Source organism: Rattus norvegicus, chromosome 13, assembly GCF_021556685.1.
Source record: "Rattus norvegicus strain SHRSP/BbbUtx chromosome 13, alternate assembly SHRSP_T2T, whole genome shotgun sequence".
Classification (NCBI taxonomy): Eukaryota; Metazoa; Chordata; class Mammalia; order Rodentia; family Muridae; genus Rattus; species Rattus norvegicus.
In genome coordinates, this window is record NC_141546.1 from 99,210,361 (window position 1) to 99,231,762 (window position 21,402).

The following is a 21,402-nucleotide window of genomic DNA, read 5'->3' on the forward strand; positions in this document are numbered from 1 at the left end:
AGAAATAGTGTCTCGGAAAAGCCCCACACTATGACACCACTTTTTTTTTTTTATTAACTTGAGTATTTCTTATTTACATTTCGAATGTTATTCCCTTTCCCGGTTTCCAGGCAAACATCCCCCTAATCCCTCCCCCTCCCCTTCTTTATGGGTGTTCCCCTCCCCACCCTCCCCCCATTGCCGCCCTCCCCCCAACAATCACATTCACTGGGGGTTCAGTCTTAGCAGGACCAAGGACTTCCCCTTCCACTGGTGATCTTACTAGGATATTCATTGCTACCTATGAGGTCAGAGTCCAGGGTCAGTCCATGTATAGTCTTTAGGTAGTGGCTTAGTCCCTGGAAGCTCTAGTTGCTTGGCATTGTTGTTCATAAGGGGTCTCGAGCCCCTTCAAGCTCTTCCAGTTCTTTCTCTGATTCCTTCAACGGGGGTCCTATTCTCAGTTCAGTGGTTTGCTGCTGGCATTCGCCTCTGTATTTGCTGTATTCTAGCTTTGTCTCTCAGGAGAGATCTACATCCGGCTCCTGTCGGCCTGCACTTCTTTGCTTCATCCATCTTGTCTAATTGGGTGGCTGTATATGTATGGGCCACATGTGGGGCAGGCTCTGAATGGGTGTTCCTTCTGTCTCTGTCTTAATCTTTGCCTCTCTATTCCCTGCCAAGGGTATTCTTGTTCCCCCTTTTAAAGAAGGAGTGAAGCATCCACATTTTGATCATCAGTCTTGAACCACTTTTTTTTTTAACCTATTAGAATGGCTACTATCTTAAGTTGGGGGAGGGGGATTAAACATTTGTGAGGCAATGGAGAAATAAAACCTCAGTACATTGCTAGAATGTAAAATCACATTGTGTGGAATGCAGTTTGGCAGCTCTTCCTAAAGTTAAATGCAGAATTTCTACACGATTCAGCAATTTCACTTCTAGGTGTATTCCCAACAAACCCAAAACAGGAACTCAGAAAGTACGCTGGAGTTCACAGCAGCTGTCCCAATGACCACGATACAGAAGCAGCTCAGTGGTCTATCGACAGAAGAATGGGTAAGCAACATGCAGCCTAGTCACACAGCAGAACATTATTCTGCCTTACAGGGGAACGAAGTTCTCATGTATGCTGACTGTGACACGGACCAACCTTAAAGAACTCTGGTAAGTGAAGTAAATGAGACAAATAGTGTTTGATGTCATTTCTATGAGGTGTGAAAAACGGGTAAATTCACAGGAGCACAACAGTGGTCACTGGGCAGTAGAAAGAGAAAGAGTGAAGAATCCCTATGTAACAGCTACAGTGTTATTACTCGCTAGCCTGAGAATGTTCTACAAATGGTAGTGGTGGTAGTTGCACAGCAATATGAATGTAGCTGGAAATAAATTATACACTGAAATGGCTAACATGCTAAATATCATTATACACACACACACACACACACACACACACACACACACACACAATATGAGGAATATACATATACCAAGAGAAAAAAAATGAGTGTTAGCCAGAGCAACACCTTTTTGGATAGCTCCCCCATTTTGGTTGAACTGTGACAGTTCCCCAAACCACAGTAATCTGGTTATCCGAACTGAGGCAACTTGGTTTTCTAGAATCTTGCCCTCCCCACCCTTATAGCTAATTCAAAGACAGCCTGACTGCAAGTGCACACTGTAGGCTACCATCACTCACATGACACTGAACCTCCTCATTGTTTCTGCAACCTGCAAGAAGAGATCTCCCGACTCTGCCACATTGGCCTGAGCTCTCCTCTCTGGAGAAGCATCTAGAACCTGTGCTGACTCAGTGACAGCTCAAAATTTTTCTTCTTAAGGAGAAAGGATAGTGAAGATAGTTGGTGCAGTTTCAGGTGTGCGCTATGAAGACCTCGAGTGATGCATTTAGACAACAGAAACACAACCAGACGATAGTGATAACCTAGACATTTTGCAGAACCAAAAAGAACTGCAACAGGCAAAATTCAATATGGCCAGATTTAAAGGGACATTTTAACAGTGGCATGGAGCATTATAGAAAAATGCCATGTCCTTTTCAGCTCAACGATTGACCTGATTGGAGTGATGAGCGAATGAATAAATGACAGACATACAGACACAGGTACAGAAAAGCTAGGATTGGGTGGGCTATATGCACTCTGATGGAAATGCACTGGCTGTTACACAATAACCCAGAGCCTTGCATTTTTATTAGTACAGCACGGAAGGAGGAATTGGTAGGGACGGTTTTGGAGTTTTGGTTTCTTTGAAAAACACAGAAATACTGAGAATGTGTTCTTGTTTTAATCTCAAGTGTGGGGTATAAGGATGTTGCAGACTGTCCACAGCAGTTGACTATGATTTGCCTTGTGCTCTAGCAGAAGTGTGATTTTTGCCAGCTGCAGATAGTTTCTGGGATTGGGATTGTGTGATTGTGTGACACTTGGAATTCTGGGGACTTTTCAGAGGATCTATCTATCTATCTATCTATCTATCTAACTCTATCTATCTATCTATCTATCTCTATATCTATCTATCTATCATCTATCTATATCTATCTATCTATCATCTATCTATCATCTATCATCTATCTATCTATCTATCTATCTATCTATCTATCTATCTATCTATCTATCTATCTATCTATCTCAGCCCCAAGAGGCAGGGTGAGTTGGTAGTTGGTTGTTGGTTGCTGTTGGTCTCATAGTCATGCAAAAAGAAGAAATGCAAAGAAGAAATTGGATATCCAGACAAGGAGCTCGCTGCCCCTAATCAGCAGGAGGTAGTTTAAACAGTCAGACTCCTGACTTTATTCAGGGTTCTCTTTCCTTTCCTTTCTATCCTTTTTTCTTCTTACATAGCGTTAGAGGGTTGAAAGCGTGGAAGAAAAATGGCTGAGAATTGTGGAAGTAAGAAGAACCTACAAAGTAGCAAAGGGGCTGTTACCAGGGTTAGCTGGTATCAGCCTGAGCTCTCTGTAGGGGAGCAGTCTCAGGTTAAGGCATGTAGGTGGAGGAAGCTGCAATTGTTACTTTTTGCTACACTGTCAACAAACATCTGCAGATAGACCACACAATGCACTGTAACCCTGGGGAAGAGGTTGCCACTCCCATGGTTTCAGGCACTGGGTCTCTGCCACAGCTGTACGAATAGCAACCATATCCATTCACTCTGGGCTTCCTCCACCCCCTGCAAAACAGAAAGAACAGTTTCTTTTTTGCTTTTATCTTTTCCCTTTTTCTTTGTTAAGTAAGTAAGTAAGTAAGTAAGTAAATAAATAATGATAAAATCAAGGCAATCTCTCAGAATAAGTAGGACTGTCTAATGATCCCCAGCCATCATGTTTGAATCTTAGACAATGACAGACAAAGAGAACAGTGAAAGGAAGGGCATATTTAAAGGAGGAATAAGTTTAAAACTTGGAGAGTGAAGAAAGGCAAGATTCTTCACAGGGTGTGGAATTCTCTCAGCGCCACCCTTAATTAAGAGAAATGGCAAAAATCCTTATATCTCCAGATATTTCTTGCATAAGAAAATTTGCAACTGCAAAGATAAAAGATTTTTTAAAACTCTTAGATAAAAATTAGACAAATCTAGACGTGAAGAAAAATTAAGTAGTCATTATATTTTTCGGTACACTGGAAATTCAAATGATTCTCTACAAAAACAATTTTCTTTTCTCTCTTTTTAAACTTCAAGTGTGTATCTTATAGGCACACCTGTTGGGGGTCAAAGGACAACTTTCAGGAGTTGTTTCTTTCCTTGTTCCTTACTTTGAGGGTGAGACTCTCTTGTTTCTGCTGCCATGTGTACTCCAGGCTAGCTAGACACCAGACATCTCAGTGGCTCTCCTGTGTTAGCCTCCCGTCTCACAGAAGCTGTGCTGGAATTATAAATGGGTGCTTTATGTGGATGGCAAGGATCAAAACTACAGTGCTCTTATTTAGTGGGCCACCCCCCGTTCCTCAGAACACTTTTTAACTTAAGAGATCTATCTGTGCGGGACACAGTGTCACTTGGGCAGAATAAAGTATTTTGAAAAATATAAAGCTTTGTTTAGTCTTAAGAAATAACAAAAAGGGAAAATTCTTTACTCGATTAAAATTAGTAAAGTTTATTTGAGAGAAGTGAAAAAACAAACAACACAACACAAAACACAATGTGCTCAACAGGGAGGCTTCCAACAGCAGAGAAGTTTCCGAGGGCTCCAGCCAACAGTGTGATCAGACCCTATCAAAAGACAATCAGAACTAAAGCACAGAGAGCAACCTGATTGGCTACAGTGCAGTCAGAGAGCAGCCTGATTGGCTACAGTGCAATCCATAAAACCAATCAATTTGCTACAGCTAAATCCCCATACTACCGTTAAACTCCATATTGCTCCCATCCCTTGGGACAGAGCAGGAGGCTAATCTAAAGCTATAACTCTTACATTTTACTCAGCGGAAACCACAAAGATGTTTACAAAGCAATAGGGAGGAGAAAGAAAGACTCGATGCTGGAAGACCAGACTGGGGAGGCAGAGGAGGACTCTCAGATGTGAGCTGTGAAGTTAAGCTGAACCAGGACTCAAGAAGGCAGCTGGGCTCTGGAAAGAAAACTAAGTGTACAAATGAGACAAGGTCAGAACAATGTGAAGATACGATACTTTGTGAGAATATAGAACAGACAATCATCGACTCTAGGAAAAACAGAAAGATATCCAAGAAACACTTAGATCAAATATCAAGCAAACAAAACCATCTTGTGGTTTTAATTAACTTGGGTAACTTAAAGAAAAGAATATCCACTTGACCTTGAAACTAGGAACATTTTATTTTAGTTAGTCTATGCGTCTTTCCTCTGTGCCCCAGAAAAGGAAAGTAACACCAGCCTTGAGAAAAACATGAAGTAACCAGAATACAGAAAAGCATGAGTTCCCTTTTGCTTCGTTTTGTTGTTGTTAAACTTTGAGTCAACAGTTAACTCAATACAGAAGTCTTCCCTGCTGGGGAAGAAAGTGGGAATGTTAATTTCAACATGATGTGAGAGAAGAAAGGTATTCTGTGGATAAGAGATGAAGTTATGGAATAGAAAGGAAATAATAGGATAAAATGTTTTCATTAAATGATTCTGTGCAAAGTGGACATACCAAGACTTGAGATGCTAGGATATCAAAGATTAAAGTTTCAACATAACGTACAGAAGAACTAAAGGTCGTAGACTCAGAGGAAGACGGTGAAAAGCAGGACAATGTGAGTTACATGCTCAGGGTTAATGTTAAGGAGTCTACAGATAGGTTTAAAAGTTTGCTTAATGTCATTTAATGGCAGGATTTTATTTTCTCTTTCTTTTATTAATTATCTGTATACGTGTGTGGGTGTGCATGTGTCAAAGAACATGTGTAACAGTCAGAGGACAGCTCTTTAGAAGTCCCTTCTCTTGACCTGTTTCAAGGTGGGGTCTCGTTCTTCTGCCACGCTGATGGGACATACAGGTTAGCTTCAGGCTAGCTGGTCCTCAAGCTTTAGGAAGATTTTCCTACCTCCACCTTCCATTTTGCTATAAGAATGCTGGGATTATAGGTACCTACCACCATATCCCACTTTTTTTATGTGGGTACCAGGCTGCCACCTCAGCCACTGTGGCTGCAGCTGTCTTATAGACTCCCACAGGAATTTGTTCTAAGAAATCCACGACTGGATTATTTTGTCATTGTGCAAACATCACAAAATGTACATACACAAACCTACGTGCTATTACCTACACACACCAAGGTTACATGGCTTACATGTGCATGCATGTGTGTGTGTGTGTGTGTGTGTGTGTGTGTGTGTGTGTATGTGTGTGACTGTAAGAATGTGTTTGTGTGCATGTACCAATGCATTTTGGTTACTTTTCTCGTTCTTATAACTAAATGCCTATCAGATGTCACAGCAGAAAGACTTGGCTTCAGGATCGTGGCTCTGGTCAGATTGCATCTGCAATCAGGAAACAGAGAGAGACAGATGCTAGTGCTCAGCTCAGTTTCCTGTTTTAAATACAGTTAAAACCCCGCCCATGGGATTGTGTTTCTAACATCCAGAGTGGTTTTTTCTCCTCAGTTAAATGTCTCTGAAACCTCTGTCGTAGAGGAACTCAGAGATGTGTTCCCATGGTGATTCTGAATCCCATCCAGTTGACAGATGAACCATCATATGTGCACCACACACAGATACTTTTTAGTCTGTTACTTACAGGGACACAATAGACAAAATAACAGGTTACATTAAGAGTAAGAGAAAGGCGATCCTAGGAGAGGCAGGAAAGAATCACGCAGGTACAAAATAAAACATTGTAAAATGTTTATGCTTTTCCTTATGTCTTCTACATGTTGCTCTTTAAAGACGTGTTTTATAACATATAAGGATGGTTCAGTGTTAGTTTTTATAACATATAAGGAAGGTTCAGTGTTAGTTTTTATAACATATAAGGATGATGGTTCAGTGTTAGCTTTTATAACATATAAGGATGGGTCAGTGTTAGTTTTTATAACATATAAGGAAGGTTCAGTGTTAGTTTTTATAACATATAAGGATGATGGTTCAGTGTTAGCTTTTATAACATATAAGGATGGGTCAGTGTTAGCTTTTATAACATATAAGGATGGGTCAGTGTTAGCTTTTCTAACATATAAGGAAAGTTCAGTGTTAGCTTTTCTAACATATAAGGAAGGTTCAGTGTTAGTTTTTATAACATATAAGGATGGGTCAGTGTTAGCTTTTATAACATATAAGGATGGTTCCACTCTCTCACAGGAAGTCCTTGCCTGCTTGCTCCATAACCTTATCCTGCCCCCGCCTCAGGGCCTGGGACCTCCCACTTCCCACTAATTGCCCCATGGTTGGTCTCTCTCCTGTCTGCTTCTTAAGCATAAAGGCAACAACAAAAAGATGTGAATAGCATTCAGGCAAAGAAGAGAGGTGTCAGAACAAGGTGTGATTAATTGCCAGCTGTATTGTGCCGACAATAATTGTCAGGGCAGGTCAAGGAGAGCCTGTGTGTGCCTGGCAAGGAACCATTCTTTTCCTCACCAGCTGCACTTGCTCGTCTGCTGTCTCTTTAATCAAGACAGCCATTCTCAGAGTGCAGTTCCTCTGGAGCAGAGCTTCATTGAATCTCCTTGTTAGAGTTGCAAATCCCAGCAAACTCACTGCAAAGACTAGCCATTACTCCTTCCAGTGGAGTCTCATGCCATAACCAACAACTGGGTTTTACATGGCAATTTGTAGAACATGCTTAAACACATCACATCATGCCTGCATGGTGGGGATCTGGTTCTCCTATTGGTGACCTCAGTTAGCCTACAAGAGGTATTACCAAGGACCAGCCTCAGCTTGGAGAAGGGGTCCTGAGGAAAGGGTGTTTGGGAGCAGCAAAAAAAACAAAACAAAACACCAGAAGTCAATCTTGGGCACAAACCAATAGCTCTGTGTTCTGTTCTCTAGAGATTTCCAGGCAGCTCAGCTCTTGCAGACCAAAGCCTAATCTTTTATTTGCATATCAATTCAATAGTCCATCCCAGGTTCCCTTTTTATTATCCCATGAATCAGCATTTTATGACCTTGGCCCCTTGATTCTTAGAAAAGACAGCAAGTACATTTTTTTTTTTAACATAGCAAATGAATTTAGAGGACTGCCTGCCTTTGTAAGCACAGACAATAAGCTAACTGGATGGGATCTGGCTCCAAGATCACGATTCTCACCAGGCCTGGACCTAAACTAGCTCTGTCCCAGGCTGACCTTGAACTCAGAAATCTGCCTGCCTTTGTAAGCACACAAAAATCTATTTAACTGGGTGGGATCTTGCCATGAGATCACTACTTCCTAAATCTCTTTATCTCCTTCCTTAATATATTTCTGACAAGCTGGCTTACAGGGCAGCTGCCTCCGTTCTTTTAGGTCTATGAGGCCACTTGTATAATTCATTTTGCATCCTTGTAATTTGCATATTGAAAGATTATATATTATTGAACTTGTGTTTTCAGAGTTCTTCCCTACAGCCATAAGGGCTGCTGAAGGTCACAGCACTTAACCATTTTCCTGAGACGCAACCACAACCCCCAGACTCATGCTGCTTCTAATTATCATGGAATCATTAACCTTGGCAGAGAGAACATTCCCTGAAAGCTTTGGTGGGGAGAACATTCCCAAAGGAGGAACAGAAAGTAAATTATGTACATTATTATAATAACCATCGACACTTGTGAAGGCCTATCCCCAGCTGGATCTGCTCCAGGGGCGGGAACTGTGTCACACCCTCCCTTCCGTCCCTTCCACAAGGGCCATGCAGGATTCAGAAAGGTATTGATAACTTAACTTGACTAGTTTGTCCTTTGGATTGCAAATTGCAACAGTATTTGCTAAATGATCAGCCCTGCCAAGTCCTCCCATCACAGGAATCTGCTTCTTAGAGCCTCATGGAAAACAGTTAATTTTAAAGCGAGGTAAATAAGAATCCCTAGGATGTTTGCTAAAACCAGGTGTTTGACTCATCAGAAGATACTCAGTACACCTTATCTCCAGGGACATGGGAGGTGGAAACAGGAGATTCACCCAGAAGCTCATGAGGCCTGCTGGCCTGGGATGGGCAATCTGGAAGAGACTGAAAGAGGAACTGTGCCTCAAAGAAAGCTGAGAGAGAGTTGTCGGACCTCCACGCTCACACAGCATGATACATGTATGCCCGCACTTCCATTCACACACACACACACACACACACACACACACACACACACACACAGAGAGAGAGAGAGAGAGAGAGAGAGAGAATAATTAAGAATAAAAATATCAAGAAGTAATGAAACTAAATGATCTTAATAGTCATCCTTATGTGTTGGGAGCTCAGCTGTCCCTTTGCACTTGTCTCTGCGAGCTCTCTGCCTGGGAAAGTCCTGCTTTATACTTGGTTTCCCAGTGCAATTGTCCATAGCTGCCCGCTTTGCTCCCGGAAGCATCTCCAGGTAGACGGAATATTCGGTGAGACCCTATTTATTCGTCATCTTTCCCAAGGAGCTCTGCTTACGTGTTCCAGAACAAAGGGGCATTTGGTGATCCTCAACACTGGCCAGAGAGTAAGTAGAATTACTCAGGGAGTTTGTTAAAAAAAATAAATAAATCAAAGCCCCTCTTGCTGTCCCCTCTCCCCACCCCCCCCCAAAGTATCCCAACAATACTTTTAGCGTCGGTCTGAAGAGTCTGGGTTTGGGGTGTTCCCGGGTGATTCCGAACATGTATTTCCACAGACCCCGGTTCGGAAAGTGGAGTCGTCAGTTGTGTTTCGCTGCGTGACTCTGGGTGGGTTACTCAGACACTCTGAATGTTTGCAGCATTTCACTGTTACGTAATGTGGGTCACCGCCTTTCTGGCCTCTGAAGTCAGTTTCCTTGCTGCCCACATTCTGCCTGGCAAATCAATATCACTGAAAGACCCCAGCTTAGCAGCAGTAACGCCATTTTGCAAGGCTGTACTTAAGATGACTGGTTCAGGGAAAGGTTAGAACACTGAGTACACAGCGGCTGCCAAGCAAGATATGTTTGGTTGAAGGCCTGGCAACAGGACGACTTCGGTTGAGCACCTGACAATGAAAAAAAGCCCCAGGAGAGGTCCCACACCCTGGTGGGGGGCCGAGTCAGTCGTTATGTTCCAAGAAGGTAGCTAAGAAACTTGCCCCCAGGCTAAACTCTTGGGGGGCCGAGTCAGCCGTTATGTTTCAGGAAGGTAGCTAAGAAACATTAGAATCCACCAATGATATCCCTGTAACCATGCATCTGCTTCTGTATGCTTGCTTCTGCTCCCCAAAATCCTATAAAAGCCCATCCTTGGTTCCGTGGGGTGCGCCAGTCCCCCGAGTGACTGAAGCGCCCGCAGGTGCCTGTGCCTGTGTATCCCGACAATAAACCAAATCCTCTTGCTGATTGCATCCTGTGGTGTCTCGGTCTGGTCTTTGGAGTTAGAGGGTCTCCATCCCGAGGGAAAGTTCTCCCTGAGAGCTTTTCATTTGGTGCGTTGGCCGGGAAAGGAGATCCTCCACCCAGGGACCACCGACCACCCACTGGGAGGTAAGCCGGCCGGCGTCTGTCTGATTCTGTCTCGTTCTGCCTTATTCTGTCTGTTCTGTGAGCACTCAGCCAGGTCTGTTCTGTGAGCGCTCAGCCAGGTCTGTTCTGTGAGCGCTCAGCCAGGTCTGTTCTGTGAGCGCTCAGCCAGGTCTGTTCTGTGAGCGCTCAGCCAGGTCTGTTCTGTGAGCGCTCAGCCAGGTTGTTTGGAATTTGGGCGGGACGAAGAAGGAGCTGACGAGCTCGGACTTCTCGCCCCGCAGCCCTGGAAGACGTTCCAAGGGTGTTAGGGGCCCGACTTTTCGGGGCCCAATCTGGGAGAGGAGAAAGATCCGGACTAACGGCACCTCTGTCTGTATTTTTGGCTTTCAGAGGGCCCCGGACCTTTGCCACCTCCATCTGACTTTTGCTTTCAGTTTGGTACCAAAGCCGTGCAGCACGCCTGTCTGTTGTTTGTTTGACTGTTGGTGTTGTTTGTTTTCTCTGTGTTCTAATCTTCCTTAGAACTAACATGGGACAGTCCCTAACAACGCCCCTAAGTCTCACTCTTGCCACGACCGGGCACACAACCAGTCCGTCGAGGTTAAAAAAAAAAAGAAAAGGGCAGACTCTCTACACATCCGAGTGGCCCACTTTCGGAGCAGGATGGCCAGTGAATGGCACATTTAATAAGATCATTATTTTACAGGTTAAAGATCGGGTCGTCCACGGACATCCTGACCAGGTTTCTTATATTATCACTTGAGAGAGTCTCGCCTTAAACCCCCCCCCCCGGGCGGAACCCTTCCTGGACCCGAATTGGCCTCCCCTCAACCCCCAGCCTGTCCCCTCAGCCCCGCCCGGCCCGCCGGCCACGTCTTCCTCTCTCTACCTTTGTGAAATCAGAGCCTTCTAAGAAACCTGTCCTCCCGGCAGACCCAAACTCCCCTCTCATAGATCTTCTCTCTGACAGGCCCAGCTAAAACGGAGGAGGCAGAGCCGCCGGCCAGATCAGTTGCCGGGCCACAGTCTGATAAGGGTTTCTCCCCTGTCGCAGGGAGGTTGCACAATAAGCGCGAGGTGATGCCAGATTCAACCTCCCAGGCTTTCCCACTTAGACAGGGAACCGGTGGCCAGACCCAATACTGGCCGTTTTCAGCAGCTGACATTTACAATTGGAAACAACACAACCCTTCTTTCTCCAAAGATCCGGTGACACTCACCGACCTAATAGAATCTGTTTTACTTACCCACCAGCCTACTTGGGATGACTGCCAACAGCTCTTACAGGCCCTCTTAACCTCAGAAAAAAAAAAAAAAAAAAACAAAGAGTGTTCCTAGAGGCCAGAAAGCATGTTCTGGGAGATGATGGGCGTCCCACCCAGCTGCCTGAGGACCAAACTGGGATTTTAATACAGCTGAAGGTAAGGGACACCTACGCCTTTATCGCCAGTTGCTTCTAGCGGGTCTCCGAGGGGCTATACGACACCCTACTAATTTGGCTCAGGTAAAACAGGTATTACAGGAAGCAGGGGAAACTCCCTCCGCCTTTCTAGAGAGACTTAAGGAGGCCTACCGTATGTACACTCCCTATGACCCAGATGACCCAGGACAAATGACGAGTGTCTCTATGTCCTTCATCTGGCAGGCTGCTCCAGATATCAGGACTAAGTTACAGAGGTTAGAAAATTTGCAGGGCTATACATTACAGGATTTACTTAAAGAAGCTGAAAAGATTTTTAATAAGAGAGAGAATTGAGTCGAATCTTGGCCGCCGTAGTTCAGGGCCAAGAAAGGAAGGGAGATAGGGGGGAGCTCGAAAGGGGCTAAAGCTAGATAAAGATCAATGTGCCTATTACAAAGAAAAAGGACACTGGGCCAGAGAGTGCCCCAAGAAGCCTGGCGGACCCCGAAAGCCTCGACCACGAACCTCCCTCTTGGCTCTAGATAAAGATTAGGGAGGTCAGGGCCAGGAGCCCCCCCCTGAGCCCAGGGTAACGCTTAAAGTTGGGGGGCAGCCGGTTACTTTCCTGATAGACACAGGAGCCCAGCATTCAGTCCTCACTCAAGCTTCAGGACAACTCAGCGACCGGACGGCCTGGGTACAAGGAGCTACTGGTGAAAAACAATACCGATGGACTACGGACCGCCGGATTCAGCTGGCTACCGGTAAGGTGACCCATTCCTTCTTACATGTTCCGGACTGCCCGTACCCTCTGCTGGGCCGTGACCTGCTCACCAAACTAAAAGCACAAATTCATTTTGAAGAAAGAGGGGCCCAAATAACTGGCCCCCACGGAACTCCCCTTCAAGTTCTAACCCTATAAACCGGGACAGGACACTGGCTTGGACAGAGACTGGTGGGTTGGGGTTGGCGCTCCAACAGCCCCCCTTAATTATACAGTTAAAGGCCACTACAACTCCAGTCTCCATAAAACAATACCCCCTGTCACATAAAGCTTATCAAGGTATAAGGCCTCACATTACGAGGCTTCTAGATCAAGGCATCCTAATCCCCTGCCGGTCGCCTTAGAATACGCCTCTTCTGCCTGTTAAGAAACCCGGCACTGGAGATTATAGGCCAGTACAAGACTTGAGAAAGGTCAACAAGAGGATAGAAGATATTCATCTGACTGTTCCAAACCCTTACAATTTGCTCCTGACTTTAGGGTTCAACATCCCACCCTCATACTCCTGCAAACCTTTTGAACTGTTCATCGATGAGAAACAGGGGTATGCTAAAGGGGTCCTAACACAAAGGTTGGGACCCTGGAAACGCCCTGTGGCCTACCTGTCTAAGAAATTGGACCCTGTGGCCTCCGGCTGGCCACCGTGCTTAAGGATGGTGGCTGCTATTGCTGTCCTGATCAAGGACACTGGAAAATTGACTTTGGGACAGCCACTCACCATCCTAACACCCCACGCAGTGGAGGCCTTGGTAAAGCAGCCCCCAGACCGCTGGCTCTCTAATTCCCACATGACCCACTACCAAGCCTTGTTACTGGATGCAGAACAGGTTCAGTTTGGACCCGTAGTCGCCCTCAATCCTGCCACCTTGCTTCCCCTACCAGAGGAGGCAGAACAACATGACTGCCTACAAATCCTCGCAGAAGTACATGGAACCAGGCCGGCCTATCGGACCAGCCTCTTCAGAATGCTGACCACACATGGTACACGGATGACAACAGCTTCTTGGCAGAGGGAGAGCGAAAGGCTGGAGCTGCGGTCACTACGGAGGACAAAGTGATTTGGGCGAAAGCCCTGCCTGCTGGTACCTCCACACAACGGGCTAAACTCATCGCCTTGACTCAGGCGCTCAAGATGACAAAAGGTAAGAGGCTAAATATATATACAGACAGCCGTTATGCCTTTGCCACGGCACACATCCACGGGGAGATCTACCGGAGGCGGGGGCTGCTCACATCTGAGGGTAAAGATATGGCTAAAATTCTGGCCCTCTTAGAAGCCCTATTCTTGCCCAAAAGACTGAGTACATTGTCCAGGACACCAGAAAGGGCACAACCCAGAGGCACGAGGAAACCGGCTGGCCGATGCCACGGCGAGAGAAGCGGCCATGAGCAAACAAATCTTGCCCTTAAATAGCCCAGACCAACCCACGCCCCCACCAGTGGGACAAACCAGTTGGGTTTATGCCCATGAGGACATAGAGCTCCTAAAAAAAATGGGGGCCATCTACCACCCTCAACTAAAACAGTGGGTCTACAAAGGACTTTTGAATTGATCTCCTTTTTACATAAATTAACCCATTTGGGGTTTAAGAAGATAAAAACCTTACTAGATCGGGAAGAGATAAATCTGTGTTTTTTAAATCGGGACAAAGCGATACAAAAGGTGACTGAGAGTTACAAAGTGTGCGCTCAGGTTAACCCGGGAAGGACCAGGATTGGACAAGGAGTTCGTCCTAGGGGACACCGTCCCGACATCCATTGGGAAATTGATTTTACTGAAATTAAACCAGGTATATATGGATACAAGTATCTCCTAGTGTTTACAGACACCTTCTCAGGATGGGTCGAAGCCTTCCCCACAAAGCACGAGACTACAAAAATGGTCACCAAAAAGCTCCTCGAGAAAATCTTTCCCAGGTATGACATGCCTCAAGCGTTGGGGTTGGACAACGGGCCCGCTTTCGTCTCCCAAGTAAGTCAGTTGGTGGCCAAATTGCTGGGGATTGATTAAAAATTACATTGTGCCTATGGACCCCAGAGTTCAGGTCAGGTAGAACACATAAATAGAACAATTAAGGAGACTTTATCCAAACTTACGCTTGCAACTGGCTCAAAGGATTGGGTGGCCCTCCTTCCCCTAGTTCTATATCGGGCCCGGAATACCCCGGGCCCCCATGGTCTAACTCCTTTTGAAATAATATATGGAACACCACCCCCATTTGTCCATTTCTTTGATTCAAACATTGCTGATTTTGCTGACAGCCCTTCTCTGAGGGCCCATTTACAGGCCCTACAGATTGTGCAGAGAGATGTCTGGAGACCTTTGGCCGCTGCTTACCAGGACAAGCTTGAGCATCCGGTGGTGCCACACCCGTTCCAGATTGGAGACACCGTGTGGGTGCACAGACACCAGACCAAGAATCTCGAGCCACGGTAGAAAGGACCCTACACCGTCCTCCTGACTACCCCGACCGCCCTAAAGGTAGACGGAGTCGCGGCTTAGATCCACGCACCACACGTCAAGGCAGTCCGGTCTGAGGAATTGACTAATCACAACACTACACCCCAGACATGGAGAGTTCAGTACACTCCAAACCCCTTAAAGTTAAAACTCCTACGTGGCTCCTCCTAGCCCTTTTATGGCCTAGAGTCAGTGGGGAAATAAGCCCCCACCAGACAGAAATTTCTTGACCAAGTCGAGTGAAAGATTTCACTCAAAGTTAGCAAAAAAAAAAAAATGGGGGAATGAAAGACCCCAGCTTAGCAGCAGTAACGCCATTTTGCAAGGCTGTACTTAAGATGACTGGTTCAGGGAAAGGTTAGAACACTGAGTACACAGCGGCTGCCAAGCAAGATATGTTTGGTTGAAGGCCTGGCAACAGGACGACTTCGGTTGAGCACCTGACAATGAAAAAAAGCCCCAGGAGAGGTCCCACACCCTGGTGGGGGGCCGAGTCAGTCGTTATGTTCCAAGAAGGTAGCTAAGAAACTTGCCCCCGGGCTGAACCCTTGGGGGGCCGAGTCAGCCGTTATGTTTCAGGAAGGTAGCTAAGAAACATTAGAATCCACCAATGATATCCCTGTAACCATGCATCTGCTTCTGTATGCTTGCTTCTGCTCCCCAAAATCCTATAAAAGCCCATCCTTGGTTCCGTGGGGTGCGCCAGTCCCCCGAGTGACTGAAGCGCCCGCAGGTGCCTGTGCCTGTGTATCCCGACAATAAACCAAATCCTCTTGCTGATTGCATCCTGTGGTGTCTCGGTCTGGTCTTTGGAGTTAGAGGGTCTCCATCCCGAGGGAAAGTTCTCCCTGAGAGCTTTTCATCACAGGCTTGGAAGCTTTGTGGCTCTGATTGACCCTGTATTTTCAAGGCTCTGGGGTAAGCAGGCATCTAATATAAGAGAACAGCCAGAATAGAGTTTTAGTTTTTGCTTATGCTGCAGTGTAGAGTCCGTTCTCTGCCATGTTCTTTAAGGGATTCGCCCTTCTTCTGCGGAGTGACTCTAGCAAATGTCTTCATGTCTTGGAGTTTCCTGCAACGTCGGTTGAGAGATGGGTTGGTGGGGAGGGAGGAGTAAGAGTTTATATGGGCTCCAGTGTCTACCATGTATGCCCACCATCCCCTAGCCTTACTACCTATGGTGGTTCGAATGACAATAAACTCTACAGACTCATAGATTTGAGTACTTGATCACCAGGAAGGAGCACTGTTTGAAAGGATTAGGAGGTGTGACCTGATTAGAGGAACTATGTCAAGGGGGTGGGCTTTGAGAATTCAGAAGCCCATCCCAAGCCGAGAGTATCCTGTGGATGAGAATACAGAAGTCTCAGCTACTTCTCCAGCACCGTGTCTGCTTGTGTGCCGCTATCCTGCCTGCCGTGATGACAAGGGACTAAATCTCTGACATTGTACGCAGGACCCATTTAAATGCTTTCCTGTACGAGTGTTGCTGTGGTCATGGCGTCTCTTCGCAAAAATAGAACACTGAGACAGCAACCTACAAGACATCATAAATTATGTAATCGAACTGCATGCCTGTGGAGAAAAGAGAAGTGGCTTTAAAAAAAAAATAACCATTAATCAAGTAACCTCGGGATGCTTTATGAGAGGGACGAACAATGCCTTGTTCGCCGTGAGCATTCCATGGTGCTGCAGTTAGTTTGGAGAACTGAACAGAATCCAGAATGAATCTAGATGGGTCTAGGCATGCCTGTAGGGGATGACCGTCATGAGATTAATTTGTGTAGGAAGACTCATCTCATTTGGGGGCAGGACCCTCCTGGTGGGGAGGTCCAGGACTCTTTAGAATGGAGAAGGATGGCTGATCACTCCCTTTTGGATTTATTCCTGTTTCCTGACCCTGAGTGGGATGTGACCAGCTATTCCATGCTTGGTCTCCCCTCCCTTGAACTCTGTGAGCTCACATAAACCCTTTCTCCCTTAAGTTGCGTTTGTCTGAATACTGTATCACAGCAAACCCAAAGAAACCACGTCACACGCAATGATGTAGTTTAGGCTTATAGCAAACGACCAATGCACAATGCTGTGGTAGGTCTTGGTCACGCTCGCCTGCATAAAACTGGAGTTGTTCCCAACTCTCTGTTGTTCTAGGTCAGTATGGACCACCAGAGATCTTCTGCTCACTCTTTGGTGGGAGAGGTAATATGGAAGTCACATTATTCTGAAGGCGCTGGGGGCTGCAGTTCACGGCTGCTGGCCTGGCATGTGGTCACCTTTATGGAAGAAAGCCCTAGTTTACTCAATATGTAAAAACTCGAAAGAGGTGAGGGGCACTGCGGGCTCTGGGCTGTCATCTGGGGTCCTAACCAATGTTTTAGGTTCCAAGTTGCCTTTTTAGTCATAATCCCTGCACAATAAAGGATCCCAAATGACCAGTTTCAAGTAGAATGTATTATCTAGTACAAGTCATTGATGTGAGGTATAGCTATGGATTCTGACTAAAAGTCTTAGTCAAGTTTTTGGACTTAACTAAGCCTAGAGAGTCCACAGCCAAGCTCACCCATGAGTTTGTTATTAGGTGGACTTCATTCCTCACTGTCTTTTGGCTAGAGGTCTTGGTTCCTTGCCATGCACGGCGCTCCGTAGGGTTACCACAATGAGACAGGTGGCCTTTTTCAAAATGATTGATGATGGAGAGAGGGAAGGGAGGAAGAGAGAATAAAATAGGAGATAGAATCCTTTTTTCCATACCCCAATGTCAGAGATGACATGCTGTCACTTCTTCTCGGTCCTGTTACACACACTGATATTGCTACAGTGTGTGAGACACAAAAGTGTGACCTGGGTTGTTGGGAGTTCTGGAAGTAGTGTTCAGTGCTGCTCTCCCTGTTCACGTCAGGACTTAGAGCCCCACCCCAACCCGTGTGTGTGTGTGTGTGTGTGTGTGTGTGCTAATTTTTCAGCCTTTATTAAGTTTTCCTGACCTCACTTTCTTGACCTCACTCTGCCCTATTCTCCTGCATCATTTGTACATCATGAATTCTTTGTCTTGTCCCTGCAACACTGGGCACACAGGTTAAGATTCTCCTGAAGGTGGTAGAGCGCTTGCCTAGGAAGCGCAAGGCCCTGGGTTCGGTCCCCAGCTCCGGAAAAAAAAAAAAAAAAAAGAAGATTCTCCTGAAGGCAGAAGGGGAGAAGTCTCTGTTGGACATGATTCCTGAGAACAAAATGTCCTCTACCTCCCGAGTGCGGGCATTACAGAAATGAGTCACTATGCCCAGCTTGTACGAGTTCTTGGATATAGTGCTGGATATTAAGGAGTAAAGGGGATGTCCTAGGAGTTGGAGCCAGAGTGCATGAACTTGGATGAGCGAGCGGGGAGGAAGCCTGTGGATTCATCTGGGAGAGGGAAGCCATCACATTCATTAGTCCTTCCACTCAAAGTCAACGTGTTAAGTGTGTTCCTAGTGTGCCCAGGACATCTAAATATCAACACCAACTCGACCAGATGTAGAATCATATTGAAGACACATCTACAACTATGAGGGATTACCTTGATTAGATTAACCGAGGTGGGAAGACCCAATTAAATATGGGTGTCACCATTCCCTGTGCTTGGGCCTTGAACTGCAGAAGAGAAAGTTAGCTGAGTAGGAGCGATCTTCTATGTCTGTGTCCTGAATATGGATACAATACTACCTCAAGCTCCTGTCAGCAGGACTTCTCCAACATGAGGGATTATAACTTCAAAGTATGAAGTATTTTTTTCATGAAAATAAACCCTTTCTCCCTTGGGCTGAGTTCATTCAGGTATTTTATCATAACAACAGGAAAGGTAACTAAGATAGGCCTAAGGTAGGAGAGGCAAAGCAGGTGCTCTGCCAGAGACTCTCTACCCAAAAAGCACAGCCTTCATCTGCCCCGTATACTGAGACTGTGAATAACATATGTTGTGCTTTTTTAAAAGAAATCCCCAGACTGATGATGGCAGGGAGTTTGTGACACACAGAGACATGTAGAGCCCAGGTGCATGGATGCAGTTTTCTATGCATGAATCCTCTTTCTCTAACATTAAGAGTTCTTGCTGTTGGGGGTGGGGAGACAGGAGAGGGCTGGGAGTGAGAATGGAATGGAAATTAGTGGGTGGCATCTCTGGGTTGAGCTGGAGACCTGGGGTGATGGAGGGTATGGGGAGTCTATGGAGGAGACCGTAGCTGAGACTCCTATCAGTGGGGAATATGGACACTGAAGTGGCCACCTCCTGTAGCCAGGCAGGATTTCCAGTGGAGGGAGGGGGACATCAACCCATCCACAAAACCTTCAACCCAAATCTGTCCTGCCTACAAGATGCACAAGGATAAAGATAGAGCTGAGACTGAGGGAACAGCCAACCAATGACTGCCCCAACTTGAGACCTATCCCATGGGAGAGAGCAAACCACAGACACTAATGATACTCGGTTATGCTTACAGACAGGAACCTAGGATAACTGTCTCCTGAGAGGCTACCTCCAGCAGCAAATGGAAACATATGCAAAGACCTATAGCCAAACATCAGGTGAAGGTCAGGGAGTCTTGTAGAAGGGGGTTGGGTGGGGGATAGAATTGAGCTAGCAGAGGGGTCAAGGATACTACAAGAAGCCCTACAGAGTCAAACAACCTGTTCTGATGGGGTTCACAGAGGCTGAACCACCAACCAAAGAACATGTAGGGTCTGGACCTAGGCCCCCTACACATTTGTAGCAGATGTACAGTTTGGTTTCCACGTGGGTCCCCTAATAATTGGAGTGGGGGGAGGTGTCTCTGATTCTGTTTCCTGCCATTGGATCCCCTTCCCCCAAGTGGACTGCCTGGTTGGTCTTCAGTGGGAGAGGAAATGCTTATTTATGTTGGGACTAGGTGTTCTGGGATGGGGTGGTACCCAAGGGGTGCTTCCCCTTCACATAGGAGAAAGGTGGGAAATAATGGGGGGGATTTGTAAAGGTGGAACTGGGAGGACAGGAGGAAGGGGGGTTGCAATAGGGCTGTATAAATAAATAAAATGGAGTGGATAAATGAATTAATGAAGTAAAAGACACCCCACTGTTCTATAGAATATATATTCCAGATTCATGGCTCCAGATAGTATGAAAACCTGCTCACTATAGCTAGGACACTCTCTAATGCATAGATTATATATAACTGATAAAAAACAAACAACAATTTTTTTTAAAAGAAAAGTTGAAGAGTCTCCAAGACCTAGATCACTGTGGTGCTTTGAATAAGAATGACCCCCCCCCCATAGGCTCATATATTTGAATGCTTAGTCACCAGGAAGTGGAACTCTTTGAAAGGATTAGAAGGACTAAGGGGTGTGGCCTTGTTAGAATAGATGTGGCATTGTTGGAGGAAGTGTGTCACTGGGGGATTTCAAAAGCCCATGTCAGGCCTCGGCTCTTACTTTTGACCTATGGATCATGATCTAGCTCCCAGCTACAGCTCTAGCACCTGCCTGCCGCCATGTTCTCCACCATGTTGATAATGGACTAAACCTCTGAAACTGTAAGCAAGTCTCCAACTAAATGCTTTCTTTGATAGAGTTACCTTGATCATGGTGTCTCTTCATAGCAATAGAACATTGATTAAGACACTCATGTATACTCTTTTCCTCTATCCATTTTCTTTCCTTCACACTGAAACATCTGCAAAAGAATTTGATCCATTTTCCTCCCCTCTTCCTTCTTATTATAATCTTCGGAGACTTGAGCATTGGCAGCTCCACAGGAATCTTTGCAAGGTCATCACACTATGATAACATTTCCCTTCAGCAGCAGCTAACATGCTTGCTATTTTAATCTTTGTCAAAGGGACTGGGATTTTTGTTTTCTTTCCTATCTGTTCCTATGGTCTCTGGAAACAATCGTTGAGAAATAAATAAGCAAACACAGGAACACATGGAAAAGAAATAATGGGGAAAATATGTGAAAAATGAGTGGATCTCAGAGGTCAAAGCTGTGTTTAAACATAGACCACTGATTAAAGTTTTGGACAGACATTTGCTGGTTATGCAGATGTGCCCAAAGGCATCTTAAGCAAATGTTGACTCTAGTTGACCAAGCCTGACATTTCTTCCAGCCTTCCTGATGCCAGTCAGACACTCATTTCATTGTGTATGTTTGAGGGCAGGAGAGTGCCCAGCAAAGAGGGCTCTGTACACTATGGAGAAAAACAAAACCAAACAAAAAGAAGCACCAGGTATCAGTTAGAAGAGGCTAGGAGTTTCCCACAATGCAGTGGTGGCCAAGCCTGGGAACATTTAGAAAATATACATTCCTGCTCATATCTAGACTCTAAAAGCTCAGGGCTTGGATAAAGGTTTTCAACTACAACAGTTGAACCAGCATTTATATCAGTGAGGCTGATGGAGTCCAAAGGTGGACTTAAGTGTGAAGGACTTAGTGTCCTACACCAAGGAAGTCCTTCAGAGTTAAGGTAAAAGCACATGACTGCTGTGTCCATTTCTTGCATAAACAGGGAAATTATTCTGTAGCCTGCCAATTTGGCACCCATTCAGAGAATTAAATTCATTTAGCAAGTCAGAGAAATTTTCATTTTTTTTCTCTAACGGCATTTTAGTTACAGTAAACATTAATGGACAATGCTCACATCTTTTTATTAGAAACAGCATGGTTGCCACCCTACTGGAAACAGAGTATCAGTTGCATTTTCAACATCTA

The 21,402-nt window shown here is 45.5% G+C and overlaps 2 long non-coding RNA genes across 3 annotated transcripts in view; one reads left to right on the forward strand and one right to left on the reverse strand.

Moving 5' to 3' along the window:
* The window catches only part of LOC148001862 (uncharacterized), a 68,492-nt gene that overhangs the window by 23,494 nt on the left and 23,596 nt on the right, over window positions 1-21,402 (reverse strand). The gene's annotated exons all lie outside the window — the stretch shown is intronic.
* Window positions 974-15,472, forward strand: LOC148001864 (uncharacterized). The gene is made up of 2 exons (XR_015636254.1): window positions 974-1,146; window positions 14,489-15,472. It is a non-coding gene; the product is annotated as an uncharacterized LOC148001864 (long non-coding RNA).